This window comes from Zonotrichia albicollis, chromosome 11 (genome assembly GCF_047830755.1).
Source record: "Zonotrichia albicollis isolate bZonAlb1 chromosome 11, bZonAlb1.hap1, whole genome shotgun sequence".
Taxonomy (NCBI): Eukaryota; Metazoa; Chordata; class Aves; order Passeriformes; family Passerellidae; genus Zonotrichia; species Zonotrichia albicollis.
In genome coordinates, this window is record NC_133829.1 from 22,136,913 (window position 1) to 22,155,174 (window position 18,262).

Here is an 18,262-nt window from a genome sequence, read left to right on the forward strand (position 1 = left end):
CGACATGGCTGACAAGTGGGGAGATGTTGAGGCCCGAGAGCTTCATCTGAGCGAAGACATGAGAAGCTGTGAATTCTACCCACTGGTACCAGCAATGACAGCAAAGGAAGCAGTTGTGAGGGTGCTCTGGGGAGATGGGGCAGAGCAACAACCCTACCAGGTGACTGACCCAGAGCTGACCCAGCAAGGGGAAGGAAGCGTGAGCAGCCGGGAAAAGCAGGCACATTCTCCTGCCCCCAGTGAAGAGGTGCCATCAGCAGGGACACAGAGCCCAGTCTCCGCTCCCGACAGCCCCTGCTGCCCCCCCAGCCCCTCACGCAGCCCACTGGGAGCCCAAACCCCCAGGGAGCAGCTGGAAGAGGCAGAGCAGGGGTCGCTGCTGGCAGAGGAGGAGAATGAGGACGGGAGCTCAGACTGGGAATACTGCAGCCAGACTGAGCTTTCCGAAGACCGCCAAGGTGAGGTCGAGCAAGAACCATCCCAAGGAGAGTTCAGCAGCTCCCAAGACCTCTCTAGCTGGGACGACTGCAGTGAACCGGAGCTCAGAGATCTCCGAGACTCCGTGGAGGAGGACAGCACCATCACAGACCTCTCACAGGACTGCAGTGACCATCTAAGCGTCTTCAGCTTCGGGCCCACTCCCTTGCTGTGGGAGGAGGAGGACGAGGCCGACTGGGATGAAATCAGCGTCCTCGAGATGTATGAAGCAGAAGGCAGGGCCCAAAGGCTGCCAGATCCTGCAGCAGATGAGCTGCCCGCCCCTCAGGAGGTCTGGTTTGAGAGGCAGGCACCGGAGTTCCTGTATGGCTCGTTTCCCTCCCTGTACAGCGAAGCCTCCGTGGGCCAGCAGGGGCCCGAGGCAGGGCCACAGAGCCCTCGCGGCGCCCCAGCTCCGCAGCCGGGAGCGCAGGCCCGCAGGCAGCAGCCGGCTGCCCCGAGCAAACGGCCCGGCTGCCTGAGGCGGGCGCTGCGGGCGCTGCGGGCGCTGCTCTGCTGGCCCTGCCTGGCACGGCAGCTGCAGGAGTAGCGCCCGTGGCCCTGCCCAGCCCGCGCCGGCCGATGGCGGCTGCTCCCCGCGCGGGGCCCCACGGAGCCACACGGGCGGCCTCGGCCTGGACACGGCCCCGCAGCCTCGGCTGCCCTCGATCATCTCCCCAACAGCCAAAGTCGCTGCTGTGACCAGCCCCAAACAACACCCATGGGACACAACTGGTGCCAGAGCGCTCAGCAGTGAATCCACAGAGTCATCGAGGTGGGAAGAGACCCTGACGCTCACCCAGTGCCAGGACTTTGACTCGTACCATTCTTCCAAAACAAGATAAAGTTCCATTTAAGAAATGGTAGTAGTAAAAAAAAAAAAAAAAGAAGAAGAAGAAATAGTAAATTTAGTAAGAATAAGAAGAATAGGAATAAGAAGATGAAGAAGAAATAGTAGTAGTAAATTTATTAAGAATAAGAAGAGTAGGAATAAGAAGATGAAGAAGAAATAGTAGTAGCAAATTTAGTAAGAATAAGAAGAATAGGAATAAAAGGATGAAAAAGTAGTAATGAATATAAGAATATTAAGAAAATAAGAATGACATAGTAAGTAAGCATAACAAGTGAATAAGCTTCATTAGAACGAAAATAAGAATATTTTAAAGAAGAAGAAAGAAGAGAAAGAAGAAGAGAAAGAAGGAAGAAGAGATAAGAAGAAGCTCTCTCTCTCCAAGACCTCTTTTGTACTTCTATCTCCCTAGCTCCCATTTCTTGTTCAATAAAATCCATGTCCAAAAAAATCTGGTTTTGTTCTCCTATGGTCTCATTTGTGCCTTTACTGGGGCAGAGGCACCTCTCCCTCATGGCACCTTAACCCTGGATGGAACCATAGCCAGGTTCCTTCCAGCCACAAGCATTCCAGGATTCCGTCAGGGACTCCCTTTCCTTCTTCCCTCTGCTTTCCAGCTGCAGAATGTGCAGCAAAGCCGCCTTTGCTGTCTGCAGCTGCTGCAGCCTGACCCTGCCCTGCACAGCTCCCTTGGCTGGCACGGCAGGAGCAGCGCCCTGGCAGCCTCAGCAATTGCCCTCTGACATCTCTGGCACTCACTGCCATGGGCTGCAATTCCAGCTGCCAGCAAGGAAAATACGTTCCTGCCCTTCAGGGCAAAATTCTGAAGGGGCCAAGACACAAGTGGAGCAAGATAATACAAAGACATTTCACTGCCAGCCTCCATAATTTCATCCAGGGCTGTTTTAGCACCTGGATTGGGAAGGGAAAAAAAGTCAGGGGAGGGTCTTTGGCTGGGAGCTGCCACAGGTAAAAAGAGACCCTGGAAGGGAAAAAGAGCAGACAAAAGAAGGCACGAGAGACAGAAGGACACAAATGACAAGCAGCAGAGAAGGTGGCACTCTGAAAACTAAACCTGAACTTATGGAATACAAATGGGACAGAAATGAAGAATTCTGAAACTTTATTTACTATGCTCCTCTGAGCAACCTGTGCCAGGACTTCACCACCGTCACAGGGAAGAAGTATTTTCTATATCAAACCTGAATTTCATCCCTTTTACTCTGAGTCCGGTAAATCACAATGAATTTATTTGTGCTCATTTTCATAAAGGTCCCTGGGCTCTCTCCAGCACTTTCTGCTGCAAGGCCATTCCCCTCTGGAGCCCACCCACAGCAGCCCCACTCTGCCCACAGGGGCTGGGGGGCAGAGGCACAGCCTGGGGGGGCTCCCCTCTGGCCAGCCCTGCTGGAGGTGGGCACGGGCCAGGCCAAGAGCCAGCCAGTGCTGCTTCTGGAGGCGCTGGGAGCAGCCAGGGAGGCAGCACCAAACAGACAGATCTGAACGTCTCTTCTGGCCTGGATGGATTTAGGAATTGTCCCAGGCCAGGTGCAGCACCTGGCACTTGGCCTTGTGGGACCTCGTGAGGTTGTCAGATGAGGCTGTCTCCCACTTCTCAAGCTTGTCCAGGTTCCTGTGCATGCCCAAATCTTGCCATGGTGCCCCTGCCCCACTCAGCTCCCCCATCCCCTGCAAACATGCTGATTGATGCACTGCCTGTGTCATTGGGGAAGCCACAAAAGAGCCCCAGGGCCAAGGCAGAGCCCTGAGAGAGACACTCCCCATGCCCAGTCTGATCCTGCACACGGAGCCACTGCCCACAAGTCCCTGGCTGCGTCCATCTGGCCAAGGGCTCGTGCCCACAGCAGCCCACTCTGCCAAGGCAGGGCTCTGCAGGGTGCAGGTCAGGCTGTCAAGTAGGACCATGACACAGTGGGTGCACTGTGGGACTGCAGGAAGGGCCTGGGCTCCATGCAGCTTCCAGTGGGCTCAGCTGCTGAAGGGGCACTGGGTGTGGCCCTTGATGATGCAGGACATGGTGGTGCCCAGAGACCATTGTGACATCAGAGGGTTCCACCGTGGCTGAGGGTGTATGGAAGGGGCGCGGAGCCCTGGGGTGCCCAGTCCCGTGAGAGCCACTCTCATCGAAGGAAGCAGCTCCCGGGATCTGTCTCTGTCTCTGTCTCTGCTACAGGAGCTCCCTGTACAGCAAGAAAACAACAAGAAACCTCAACTCCTTCCAGTCACCCAGCCCCCTGTCCAGCTGGGGTCAAGACCAGGCCCTCAGCAGGCACTTGGTGGGGGCACTGGGTGCCTCAGTCTGGCCACAGCCTGACACTGAGGAGGAGGAGAGACCCATCACAAAGAGAAGAAACACGACATGGCTGACAAGTGGGGAGATGTTGAGGCCCGAGAGCTTCATCTGAGCGAAGACATGAGAAGCTGTGAATTCTACCCACTGGTACCAGCAATGACAGCAAAGGAAGCAGCTGTGAGGGTGCTCTGGGGAGATGGGGCAGAGCAACAACCCTACCAGGTGACTGACCCAGAGCTGACCCAGCAAGGGGAAGGAAGCGTGAGCAGCCGGGAAAAGCAGGCACATTCTCCTGCCCCCAGTGAAGAGGTGCCATCAGCAGGGACACAGAGCCCAGTCTCCGCTCCCGACAGCCCCTGCTGCCCCCCCAGCCCCTCACGCAGCCCACTGGGAGCCCAAACCCCCAGGGAGCAGCTGGAAGAGGCAGAGCAGGGGTCGCTGCTGGCAGAGGAGGAGAATGAGGACGGGAGCTCAGACTGGGAATACTGCAGCCAGACTGAGCTTTCCGAAGACCGCCAAGGTGAGGTCGAGCAAGAACCATCCCAAGGAGAGTTCAGCAGCTCCCAAGACCTCTCTAGCTGGGACGACTGCAGTGAACCGGAGCTCAGAGATCTCCGAGACTCCGTGGAGGAGGACAGCACCATCACAGACCTCCCACAGGACTGCAGTGACCATCTAAGCGTCTTCAGCTTCGGGCCCACTCCCTTGCTGTGGGAGGAGGAGGACGAGGCCGACTGGGATGAAATCAGCGTCCTCGAGATGTATGAAGCAGAAGGCAGGGCCCAAAGGCTGCCAGATCCTGCAGCAGATGAGCTGCCCGCCCCTCAGGAGGTCTGGTTTGAGAGGCAGGCACCGGAGTTCCTGTATGGCTCGTTTCCCTCCCTGTACAGCGAAGCCTCCGTGGGCCAGCAGGGGCCCGAGGCAGGGCCACAGAGCCCTCGCGGCGCCCCAGCTCCGCAGCCGGGAGCGCAGGCCCGCAGGCAGCAGCCGCCTGCCCCGAGCAAACGGCCCGGCCGCCTGAGGCGGGCGCTGCGGGCGCTGCGGGCGCTGCTCTGCTGGCCCTGCCTGGCACGGCAGCTGCAGGAGTAGCGCCCGTGGCCCTGCCCAGCCCGCGCCGGCCGATGGCGGCTGCTCCCCGCGCGGGGCCCCACGGAGCCACACGGGCGGCCTCGGCCTGGACACGGCCCCGCAGCCTCGGCTGCCCTCGATCATCTCCCCAACAGCCAAAGTCGCTGCTGTGACCAGCCCCAAACAACACCCATGGGACACAACTGGTGCCAGAGCGCTCAGCAGTGAATCCACAGAGTCATCGAGGTGGGAAGAGACCCTGACGCTCACCCAGTGCCAGGACTTTGACTCGTACCATTCTTCCAAAACAAGTTAAAGTTCCGTTTAAGAAATGGTAGTAGTAAAAAAAAAAAAAAAAAAGAAGAAGAAATAGTAAATTTAGTAAGAATAAGAAGAATAGGAATAAGAAGATGAAGAAGAAATAGTGGTAGTAAATTTAGTAAGAATAAGAAGGATGAGAATAGGAATAAGAAGATAAAGAATGAAGAAGAGAAAGAAGAGGTAATAATAATAAGAAGCTCTCTCTCTCCAAGACCTCTTTTGTACTTCTATCTCCCTAGCTCCCATTTCTTGTTCAATAAAATCCATGTCCAAAAAAATCTGGTTTTGTTCTCCTATGGTCTCATTTGTGCCTTTACTGGGGCAGAGGCACCTCTCCCTCATGGCACCTTAACCCTGGATGGAACCATAGCCAGGTTCCTTCCAGCCACAAGCATTCCAGGATTCCGTCAGGGACTCCCTTTCCTTCTTCCCTCTGCTTTCCAGCTGCAGAATGTGCAGCAAAGCCGCCTTTGCTGTCTGCAGCTGCTGCAGCCTGACCCTGCCCTGCACAGCTCCCTTGGCTGGCACGGCAGGAGCAGCGCCCTGGCAGCCTCAGCAATTGCCCTCTGACATCTCTGGCACTCACTGCCATGGGCTGCAATTCCAGCTGCCAGCAAGGAAAATACGTTCCTGCCCTTCAGGGCAAAATTCTGAAGGGGCCAAGACACAAGTGGAGCAAGATAATACAAAGACATTTCACTGCCAGCCTCCATAATTTCATCCAGGGCTGTTTTAGCACCTGGATTGGGAAGGGAAAAAAAGTCAGGGGAGGGTCTTTGGCTGGGAGCTGCCACAGGTAAAAAGAGACCCTGGAAGGGAAAAAGAGCAGACAAAAGAAGGCACGAGAGACAGAAGGACACAAATGACAAGCAGCAGAGAAGGTGGCACTCTGAAAACTAAACCTGAACTTATGGAATACAAATGGGACAGAAATGAAGAATTCTGAAACTTTATTTACTATGCTCCTCTGAGCAACCTGTGCCAGGACTTCACCACCGTCACAGGGAAGAAGTATTTTCTATATCAAACCTGAATTTCATCCCTTTTACTCTGAGTCCGGTAAATCACAATGAATTTATTTGTGCTCATTTTCATAAAGGTCCCTGGGCTCTCTCCAGCACTTTCTGCTGCAAGGCCATTCCCCTCTGGAGCCCACCCACAGCAGCCCCACTCTGCCCACAGGGGCTGGGGGGCAGAGGCACAGCCTGGGGGGGCTCCCCTCTGGCCAGCCCTGCTGGAGGTGGGCACGGGCCAGGCCAAGAGCCAGCCAGTGCTGCTTCTGGAGGCGCTGGGAGCAGCCAGGGAGGCAGCACCAAACAGACAGATCTGAACGTCTCTTCTGGCCTGGATGGATTCAGGAATTGTCCCAGGCCAGGTGCAGCACCTGGCACTTGGCCTTGTGGGACCTCGTGAGGTTGTCAGATGAGGCTGTCTCCCACTTCTCAAGCTTGTCCAGGTTCCTGTGCATGCCCAAATCTTGCCATGGTGCCCCTGCCCCACTCAGCTCCCCCATCCCCTGCAAACATGCTGATTGATGCACTGCCTGTGTCATTGGGGAAGCCACAAAAGAGCCCCAGGGCCAAGGCAGAGCCCTGAGAGAGACACTCCCCATGCCCAGTCTGATCCTGCACACGGAGCCACTGCCCACAAGTCCCTGGCTGCGTCCATCTGGCCAAGGGCTCGTGCCCACAGCAGCCCACTCTGCCAAGGCAGGGCTCTGCAGGGTGCAGGTCAGGCTGTCAAGTAGGACCATGACACAGTGGGTGCACTGTGGGACTGCAGGAAGGGCCTGGGCTCCATGCAGCTTCCAGTGGGCTCAGCTGCTGAAGGGGCACTGGGTGTGGCCCTTGATGATGCAGGACATGGTGGTGCCCAGAGACCATTGTGACATCAGAGGGTTCCACCGTGGCTGAGGGTGTATGGAAGGGGCGCGGAGCCCTGGGGTGCCCAGTCCCGTGAGAGCCACTCTCATCGAAGGAAGCAGCTCCCGGGATCTGTCTCTGTCTCTGTCTCTGCTACAGGAGCTCCCTGTACAGCAAGAAAACAACAAGAAACCTCAACTCCTTCCAGTCACCCAGCCCCCTGTCCAGCTGGGGTCAAGACCAGGCCCTCAGCAGGCACTTGGTGGGGGCACTGGGTGCCTCAGTCTGGCCACAGCCTGACACTGAGGAGGAGGAGAGACCCATCACAAAGAGAAGAAACACGACATGGCTGACAAGTGGGGAGATGTTGAGGCCCGAGAGCTTCATCTGAGCGAAGACATGAGAAGCTGTGAATTCTACCCACTGGTACCAGCAATGACAGCAAAGGAAGCAGCTGTGAGGGTGCTCTGGGGAGATGGGGCAGAGCAACAACCCTACCAGGTGACTGACCCAGAGCTGACCCAGCAAGGGGAAGGAAGCGTGAGCAGCCGGGAAAAGCAGGCACATTCTCCTGCCCCCAGTGAAGAGGTGCCATCAGCAGGGACACAGAGCCCAGTCTCCGCTCCCGACAGCCCCTGCTGCCCCCCCAGCCCCTCACGCAGCCCACTGGGAGCCCAAACCCCCAGGGAGCAGCTGGAAGAGGCAGAGCAGGGGTCGCTGCTGGCAGAGGAGGAGAATGAGGACGGGAGCTCAGACTGGGAATACTGCAGCCAGACTGAGCTTTCCGAAGACCGCCAAGGTGAGGTCGAGCAAGAACCATCCCAAGGAGAGTTCAGCAGCTCCCAAGACCTCTCTAGCTGGGACGACTGCAGTGAACCGGAGCTCAGAGATCTCCGAGACTCCGTGGAGGAGGACAGCACCATCACAGACCTCCCACAGGACTGCAGTGACCATCTAAGCGTCTTCAGCTTTGGGCCCACTCCCTTGCTGTGGGAGGAGGAGGACGAGGCCGACTGGGATGAAATCAGCGTCCTCGAGATGTATGAAGCAGAAGGCAGGGCCCAAAGGCTGCCAGATCCTGCAGCAGATGAGCTGCCCGCCCCTCAGGAGGTCTGGTTTGAGAGGCAGGCACCGGAGTTCCTGTATGGCTCGTTTCCCTCCCTGTACAGCGAAGCCTCCGTGGGCCAGCAGGGGCCCGAGGCAGGGCCACAGAGCCCTCGCGGCGCCCCAGCTCCGCAGCCGGGAGCGCAGGCCCGCAGGCAGCAGCCGGCTGCCCCGAGCAAACGGCCCGGCCGCCTGAGGCAGGCGCTGCGGGCGCTGCGGGCGCTGCTCTGCTGGCCCTGCCTGGCACGGCAGCTGCAGGAGTAGCGCCCGTGGCCCTGCCCAGCCCGCGCCGGCCGATGGCGGCCGCTCCCCGCGCGGGGCCCCACGGAGCCACACGGGCGGCCTCGGCCTGGACACGGCCCCGCAGCCTCGGCTGCCCTCGATCATCTCCCCAACAGCCAAAGTCGCTGCTGTGACCAGCCCCAAACAACACCCATGGGACACAACTGGTGCCAGAGCGCTCAACAGTGAATCCACAGAGTCATCGAGGTGGGAAGAGACCCTGACGCTCACCCAGTGCCAGGACTTTGACTCGTACCATTCTTCCAACACAAGTTAAAGTTCCATTTAAGAAATGGTAGTAGTAAAAAAAAAAAAAAAAAGAAGAAGAAGAAATAGTAATTTTAGTAAGAATAAGAAGAATAGGAATAAGAAGATGAAGAAGAAATAGTAGTAGTAAATTTATTAAGAATAAGAAGAGTAGGAATAAGAAGATGAAGAAGAAATAGTAGTAGCAAATTTAGTAAGAATAAGAAGAATAGGAATAAGAAGATGAAAAAGTAGTAATGAATATAAGAATATTAAGAAAATAAGAATGACATAGTAAGTAAGCATAACAAGTGAATAAGCTTCATTAGAACGAAAATAAGAATATTTTAAAGAAGAAGAAAGAAGAGAAGAAGAGAAAGAAGGAAGAAGAGATAATAAGAAGCTCTCTCTCTCCAAGACCTCTTTTGTACTTCTATCTCCCTAGCTCCCATTTCTTGTTCAATAAAATCCATGTCCAAAAAAATCTGGTTTTGTTCTCCTATGGTCTCATTTGTGCCTTTACTGGGGCAGAGGCACCTCTCCCTCATGGCACCTTAACCCTGGATGGAACCATAGCCAGGTTCCTTCCAGCCACAAGCATTCCAGGATTCCGTCAGGGACTCCCTTTCCTTCTTCCCTCTGCTTTCCAGCCGCAGAATGTGCAGCAAACCGCCTTTGCTGTCTGCAGCTGCTGCAGCCTGACCCTGCCCTGCACAGCTCCCTTGGCTGGCACGGCAGGAGCAGCGCCCTGGCAGCCTCAGCAATTGCCCTCTGACATCTCTGGCACTCACTGCCATGGGCTGCAATTCCAGCTGCCAGCAAGGAAAATACGTTCCTGCCCTTCAGGGCAAAATTCTGAAGGGGCCAAGACACAAGTGGAGCAAGATAATACAAAGACATTTCACTGCCAGCCTCCATAATTTCATCCAGGGCTGTTTTAGCACCTGGATTGGGAAGGGAAAAAAAAGTCAGGGGAGGGTCTTTGGCTGGGAGCTGCCACAGGTAAAAAGAGACCCTGGAAGGGAAAAAGAGCAGACAAAAGAAGGCACGAGAGACAGAAGGACACAAATGACAAGCAGCAGAGAAGGTGGCACTCTGAAAACTAAACCTGAACTTATGGAATACAAATGGGACAGAAATGAAGAATTCTGAAACTTTATTTACTATGCTCCTCTGAGCAACCTGTGCCAGGACTTCACCACCCTCACAGGGAAGAAGTATTTTCTATATCAAACCTGAATTTCATCCCTTTTACTCTGAGTCCGGTAAATCACAATGAATTTATTTGTGCTCATTTTCATAAAGGTCCCTGGGCTCTCTCCAGCACTTTCTGCTGCAAGGCCATTCCCCTCTGGAGCCCACCCACAGCAGCCCCACTTTGCCCACAGGGGCTGGGGGGCAGAGGCACAGCCTGGGGGGGCTCCCCTCTGGCCAGCCCTGCTGGAGGTGGGCACGGGCCAGGCCAAGAGCCAGCCAGTGCTGCTTCTGGAGGCGCTGGGAGCAGCCAGGGAGGCAGCACCAAACAGACAGATCTGAACGTCTCTTCTGGCCTGGATGGATTCAGGAATTGTCCCAGGCCAGGTGCAGCACCTGGCACTTGGCCTTGTGGGACCTCGTGAGGTTGTCAGATGAGGCTGTCTCCCACTTCTCAAGCTTGTCCAGGTTCCTGTGCATGCCCAAATCTTGCCATGGTGCCCCTGCCCCACTCAGCTCCCCCATCCCCTGCAAACATGCTGACTGATGCACTGCCTGTGTCATTGGGGAAGCCACAAAAGAGCCCCAGGGCCAAGGCAGAGCCCTGAGAGAGACACTCCCCATGCCCAGTCTGATCCTGCACACGGAGCCACTGCCCACAAGTCCCTGGCTGCGTCCATCTGGCCAAGGGCTCGTGCCCACAGCAGCCCACTCTGCCAAGGCAGGGCTCTGCAGGGTGCAGGTCAGGCTGTCAAGTAGGACCATGACACAGTGGGTGCACTGTGGGACTGCAGGAAGGGCCTGGGCTCCATGCAGCTTCCAGTGGGCTCAGCTGCTGAAGGGGCACTGGGTGTGGCCCTTGATGATGCAGGACATGGTGGTGCCCAGAGACCATTGTGACATCAGAGGGTTCCACCGTGGCTGAGGGTGTATGGAAGGGGCGCGGAGCCCTGGGGTGGCCCAGTCCCGTGAGAGCCACTCTCATCGAAGGAAGCAGCTCCCGGGATTTGTCTCTGTCTCTGTCTCTGCTACAGGAGCTCCCTGTACAGCAAGAAGACAACAAGAAACCTCAACTCCTTCCAGTCACCCAGCCCCCTGTCCAGCTGGGGTCAAGACCAGGCCCTCAGCAGGCACTTGGTGGGGGCACTGGGTGCCTCAGTCTGGCCACAGCCTGACACTGAGGAGGAGGAGAGACCCATCACAAAGAGAAGAAACACGACATGGCTGACAAGTGGGGAGATGTTGAGGCCCGAGAGCTTCATCTGAGCGAAGACATGAGAAGCTGTGAATTCTACCCACTGGTACCAGCAATGACAGCAAAGGAAGCAGCTGTGAGGGTGCTCTGGGGAGATGGGGCAGAGCAACAACCCTACCAGGTGACTGACCCAGAGCTGACCCAGCAAGGGGAAGGAAGCGTGAGCAGCCGGGAAAAGCAGGCACATTCTCCTGCCCCCAGTGAAGAGGTGCCATCAGCAGGGACACAGAGCCCAGTCTCCGCTCCCGACAGCCCCTGCTGCCCCCCCAGCCCCTCACGCAGCCCACTGGGAGCCCAAACCCCCAGGGAGCAGCTGGAAGAGGCAGAGCAGGGGTCGCTGCTGGCAGAGGAGGAGAATGAGGACGGGAGCTCAGACTGGGAATACTGCAGCCAGACTGAGCTTTCCGAAGACCGCCAAGGTGAGGTCGAGCAAGAACCATCCCAAGGAGAGTTCAGCAGCTCCCAAGACCTCTCTAGCTGGGACGACTGCAGTGAACCGGAGCTCAGAGATCTCCGAGACTCCGTGGAGGAGGACAGCACCATCACAGACCTCCCACAGGACTGCAGTGACCATCTAAGCGTCTTCAGCTTTGGGCCCACTCCCTTGCTGTGGGAGGAGGAGGACGAGGCCGACTGGGATGAAATCAGCGTCCTCGAGATGTATGAAGCAGAAGGCAGGGCCCAAAGGCTGCCAGATCCTGCAGCAGATGAGCTGCCCGCCCCTCAGGAGGTCTGGTTTGAGAGGCAGGCACCGGAGTTCCTGTATGGCTCGTTTCCCTCCCTGTACAGCGAAGCCTCCGTGGGCCAGCAGGGGCCCGAGGCAGGGCCACAGAGCCCTCGCGGCGCCCCAGCTCCGCAGCCGGGAGCGCAGGCCCGCAGGCAGCAGCCGGCTGCCCCGAGCAAACGGCCCGGCCGCCTGAGGCGGGCGCTGCGGGCGCTGCGGGCGCTGCTCTGCTGGCCCTGCCTGGCACGGCAGCTGCAGGAGTAGCGCCCGTGGCCCTGCCCAGCCCGCGCCGGCCGATGGCGGCTGCTCCCCGCGCGGGGCCCCACGGAGCCACACGGGCGGCCTCGGCCTGGACACGGCCCCGCAGCCTCGGCTGCCCTCGATCATCTCCCCAACAGCCAAAGTCGCTGCTGTGACCAGCCCCAAACAACACCCATGGGACACAACTGGTGCCAGAGCGCTCAACAGTGAATCCACAGAGTCATCGAGGTGGGAAGAGACCCTGACGCTCACCCAGTGCCAGGACTTTGACTCGTACCATTCTTCCAACACAAGTTAAAGTTCCATTTAAGAAATGGTAGTAGTAAAAAAAAAAAAAAAAAAGAAGAAGAAGAAATAGTAATTTTAGTAAGAATAAGAAGAATAGGAATAAGAAGATGAAGAAGAAATAGTAGTAGTAAATTTATTAAGAATAAGAAGAGTAGGAATAAGAAGATGAAGAAGAAATAGTAGTAGCAAATTTAGTAAGAATAAGAAGAATAGGAATAAGAAGATGAAAAAGTAGTAATGAATATAAGAATATTAAGAAAATAAGAATGACATAGTAAGTAAGCATAACAAGTGAATAAGCTTCATTAGAACGAAAAAAAGAATATTTTAAAGAAGAAGAAAGAAGAGAAGAAGAGAAAGAAGGAAGAAGAGATAATAAGAAGCTCTCTCTCTCCAAGACCTCTTTTGTACTTCTATCTCCCTAGCTCCCATTTCTTGTTCAATAAAATCCATGTCCAAAAAAATCTGGTTTTGTTCTCCTATGGTCTCATTTGTGCCTTTACTGGGGCAGAGGCACCTCTCCCTCATGGCACCTTAACCCTGGATGGAACCATAGCCAGGTTCCTTCCAGCCACAAGCATTCCAGGATTCCGTCAGGGACTCCCTTTCCTTCTTCCCTCTGCTTTCCAGCTGCAGAATGTGCAGCAAAGCCGCCTTTGCTGTCTGCAGCTGCTGCAGCCTGACCCTGCCCTGCACAGCTCCCTTGGCTGGCACGGCAGGAGCAGCGCCCTGGCAGCCTCAGCAATTGCCCTCTGACATCTCTGGCACTCACTGCCATGGGCTGCAATTCCAGCTGCCAGCAAGGAAAATACGTTCCTGCCCTTCAGGGCAAAATTCTGAAGGGGCCAAGACACAAGTGGAGCAAGATAATACAAAGACATTTCACTGCCAGCCTCCATAATTTCATCCAGGGCTGTTTTAGCACCTGGATTGGGAAGGGAAAAAAAGTCAAGGGAGGGTCTTTGGCTGGGAGCTGCCACAGGTAAAAAGAGACCCTGGAAGGGAAAAAGAGCAGACAAAAGAAGGCACGAGAGACAGAAGGACACAAATGACAAGCAGCAGAGAAGGTGGCACTCTGAAAACTAAACCTGAACTTATGGAATACAAATGGGACAGAAATGAAGAATTCTGAAACTTTATTTACTATGCTCCTCTGAGCAACCTGTGCCAGGACTTCACCACCCTCACAGGGAAGAAGTATTTTCTATATCAAACCTGAATTTCATCCCTTTTACTCTGAGTCCGGTAAATCACAATGAATTTATTTGTGCTCATTTTCATAAAGGTCCCTGGGCTCTCTCCAGCACTTTCTGCTGCAAGGCCATTCCCCTCTGGAGCCCACCCACAGCAGCCCCACTCTGCCCACAGGGGCTGGGGGGCAGAGGCACAGCCTGGGGGGGCTCCCCTCTGGCCAGCCCTGCTGGAGGTGGGCACGGGCCAGGCCAAGAGCCAGCCAGTGCTGCTTCTGGAGGCGCTGGGAGCAGCCAGGGAGGCAGCACCAAACAGACAGATCTGAACGTCTCTTCTGGCCTGGATGGATTCAGGAATTGTCCCAGGCCAGGTGCAGCACCTGGCACTTGGCCTTGTGGGACCTCGTGAGGTTGTCAGATGAGGCTGTCTCCCACTTCTCAAGCTTGTCCAGGTTCCTGTGCATGCCCAAATCTTGCCATGGTGCCCCTGCCCCACTCAGCTCCCCCATCCCCTGCAAACATGCTGACTGATGCACTGCCTGTGTCATTGGGGAAGCCACAAAAGAGCCCCAGGGCCAAGGCAGAGCCCTGAGAGAGACACTCCCCATGCCCAGTCTGATCCTGCACACGGAGCCACTGCCCACAAGTCCCTGGCTGCGTCCATCTGGCCAAGGGCTCGTGCCCACAGCAGCCCACTCTGCCAAGGCAGGGCTCTGCAGGGTGCAGGTCAGGCTGTCAAGTAGGACCATGACACAGTGGGTGCACTGTGGGACTGCAGGAAGGGCCTGGGCTCCATGCAGCTTCCAGTGGGCTCAGCTGCTGAAGGGGCACTGGGTGTGGCCCTTGATGATGCAGGACATGGTGGTGCCCAGAGACCATTGTGACATCAGAGGGTTCCACCGTGGCTGAGGGTGTATGGAAGGGGCGCGGAGCCCTGGGGTGGCCCAGTCCCGTGAGAGCCACTCTCATCGAAGGAAGCAGCTCCCGGGATTTGTCTCTGTCTCTGTCTCTGCTACAGGAGCTCCCTGTACAGCAAGAAGACAACAAGAAACCTCAACTCCTTCCAGTCACCCAGCCCCCTGTCCAGCTGGGGTCAAGACCAGGCCCTCAGCAGGCACTTGGTGGGGGCACTGGGTGCCTCAGTCTGGCCACAGCCTGACACTGAGGAGGAGGAGAGACCCATCACAAAGAGAAGAAACACGACATGGCTGACAAGTGGGGAGATGTTGAGGCCCGAGAGCTTCATCTGAGCGAAGACATGAGAAGCTGTGAATTCTACCCACTGGTACCAGCAATGACAGCAAAGGAAGCAGCTGTGAGGGTGCTCTGGGGAGATGGGGCAGAGCAACAACCCTACCAGGTGACTGACCCAGAGCTGACCCAGCAAGGGGAAGGAAGCGTGAGCAGCCGGGAAAAGCAGGCACATTCTCCTGCCCCCAGTGAAGAGGTGCCATCAGCAGGGACACAGAGCCCAGTCTCCGCTCCCGACAGCCCCTGCTGCCCCCCCAGCCCCTCACGCAGCCCACTGGGAGCCCAAACCCCCAGGGAGCAGCTGGAAGAGGCAGAGCAGGGGTCGCTGCTGGCAGAGGAGGAGAATGAGGACGGGAGCTCAGACTGGGAATACTGCAGCCAGACTGAGCTTTCCGAAGACCGCCAAGGTGAGGTCGAGCAAGAACCATCCCAAGGAGAGTTCAGCAGCTCCCAAGACCTCTCTAGCTGGGACGACTGCAGTGAACCGGAGCTCAGAGATCTCCGAGACTCCGTGGAGGAGGACAGCACCATCACAGACCTCCCACAGGACTGCAGTGACCATCTAAGCGTCTTCAGCTTTGGGCCCACTCCCTTGCTGTGGGAGGAGGAGGACGAGGCCGACTGGGATGAAATCAGCGTCCTCGAGATGTATGAAGCAGAAGGCAGGGCCCAAAGGCTGCCAGATCCTGCAGCAGATGAGCTGCCCGCCCCTCAGGAGGTCTGGTTTGAGAGGCAGGCACCGGAGTTCCTGTATGGCTCGTTTCCCTCCCTGTACAGCGAAGCCTCCGTGGGCCAGCAGGGGCCCGAGGCAGGGCCACAGAGCCCTCGCGGCGCCCCAGCTCCGCAGCCGGGAGCGCAGGCCCGCAGGCAGCAGCCGGCTGCCCCGAGCAAACGGCCCGGCCGCCTGAGGCGGGCGCTGCGGGCGCTGCGGGCGCTGCTCTGCTGGCCCTGCCTGGCACGGCAGCTGCAGGAGTAGCGCCCGTGGCCCTGCCCAGCCCGCGCCGGCCGATGGCGGCTGCTCCCCGCGCGGGGCCCCACGGAGCCACACGGGCGGCCTCGGCCTGGACACGGCCCCGCAGCCTCGGCTGCCCTCGATCATCTCCCCAACAGCCAAAGTCGCTGCTGTGACCAGCCCCAAACAACACCCATGGGACACAACTGGTGCCAGAGCGCTCAACAGTGAATCCACAGAGTCATCGAGGTGGGAAGAGACCCTGACGCTCACCCAGTGCCAGGACTTTGACTCGTACCATTCTTCCAACACAAGTTAAAGTTCCATTTAAGAAATGGTAGTAGTAAAAAAAAAAAAAAAAAGAAGAAGAAGAAATAGTAATTTTAGTAAGAATAAGAAGAATAGGAATAAGAAGATGAAGAAGAAATAGTAGTAGTAAATTTATTAAGAATAAGAAGAGTAGGAATAAGAAGATGAAGAAGAAATAGTAGTAGCAAATTTAGTAAGAATAAGAAGAATAGGAATAAGAAGATGAAAAAGTAGTAATGAATATAAGAATATTAAGAAAATAAGAATGACATAGTAAGTAAGCATAACAAGTGAATAAGCTTCATTAGAACGAAAAAAAGAATATTTTAAAGAAGAAGAAAGAAGAGAAGAAGAGAAAGAAGGAAGAAGAGATAATAAGAAGCTCTCTCTCTCCAAGACCTCTTTTGTACTTCTATCTCCCTAGCTCCCATTTCTTGTTCAATAAAATCCATGTCCAAAAAAATCTGGTTTTGTTCTCCTATGGTCTCATTTGTGCCTTTACTGGGGCAGAGGCACCTCTCCCTCATGGCACCTTAACCCTGGATGGAACCATAGCCAGGTTCCTTCCAGCCACAAGCATTCCAGGATTCCGTCAGGGACTCCCTTTCCTTCTTCCCTCTGCTTTCCAGCTGCAGAATGTGCAGCAAAGCCGCCTTTGCTGTCTGCAGCTGCTGCAGCCTGACCCTGCCCTGCACAGCTCCCTTGGCTGGCACGGCAGGAGCAGCGCCCTGGCAGCCTCAGCAATTGCCCTCTGACATCTCTGGCACTCACTGCCATGGGCTGCAATTCCAGCTGCCAGCAAGGAAAATACGTTCCTGCCCTTCAGGGCAAAATTCTGAAGGGGCCAAGACACAAGTGGAGCAAGATAATACAAAGACATTTCACTGCCAGCCTCCATAATTTCATCCAGGGCTGTTTTAGCACCTGGATTGGGAAGGGAAAAAAAGTCAAGGGAGGGTCTTTGGCTGGGAGCTGCCACAGGTAAAAAGAGACCCTGGAAGGGAAAAAGAGCAGACAAAAGAAGGCACGAGAGACAGAAGGACACAAATGACAAGCAGCAGAGAAGGTGGCACTCTGAAAACTAAACCTGAACTTATGGAATACAAATGGGACAGAAATGAAGAATTCTGAAACTTTATTTACTATGCTCCTCTGAGCAACCTGTGCCAGGACTTCACCACCCTCACAGGGAAGAAGTATTTTCGATATCAAACCTGAATTTCATCCCTTTTACTCTGAGTCCGGTAAATCACAATGAATTTATTTGTGCTCATTTTCATAAAGGTCCCTGGGCTCTCTCCAGCACTTTCTGCTGCAAGGCCATTCCCCTCTGGAGCCCACCCACAGCAGCCCCACTCTGCCCACAGGGGCTGGGGGGCAGAGGCACAGCCTGGGGGGGCTCCCCTCTGGCCAGCCCTGCTGGAGGTGGGCACGGGCCAGGCCAAGAGCCAGCCAGTGCTGCTTCTGGAGGCGCTGGGAGCAGCCAGGGAGGCAGCACCAAACAGACAGATCTGAACGTCTCTTCTGGCCTGGATGGATTCAGGAATTGTCCCAGGCCAGGTGCAGCACCTGGCACTTGGCCTTGTGGGACCTCGTGAGGTTGTCAGATGAGGCTGTCTCCCACTTCTCAAGCTTGTCCAGGTTCCTGTGCATGCCCAAATCTTGCCATGGTGCCCCTGCCCCACTCAGCTCCCCCATCCCCTGCAAACATGCTGATTGATGCACTGCCTGTGTCATTGGGGAAGCCACAAAAGAGCCCCAGGGCCAAGGCAGAGCCCTGAGGGAGACACTCCCCATGCCCAGTCTGATCCTGCACACGGAGCCACTGCCCACAAGTCCCTGGCTGCGTCCATCTGGCCAAGGGCTCGTGCCCACAGCAGCCCACTCTGCCAAGGCAGGGCTCTGCAGGGTGCAGGTCAGGCTGTCAAGTAGGACCATGACACAGTGGGTGCACTGTGGGACTGCAGGAAGGGCCTGGGCTCCATGCAGCTTCCAGTGGGCTCAGCTGCTGAAGGGGCACTGGGTGTGGCCCTTGATGATGCAGGACATGGTGGTGCCCAGAGACCATTGTGACATCAGAGAGTTCCACCGTGGCTGAGGGTGTATGGAAGGGGCGCGGAGCCCTGGGGTGCCCAGTCCCATGAGAGCCACTCTCATCGAAGGAAGCAGCTCCCGGGATCTGTCTCTGTCTCTGTCTCTGCTACAGGAGCTCCCTGTACAGCAAGAAGACAACAAGAAACCTCAACTCCTTCCAGTCACCCAGCCCCCTGTCCAGCTGGGGTCAAGACCAGGCCCTCAGCAGGCACTTGGTGGG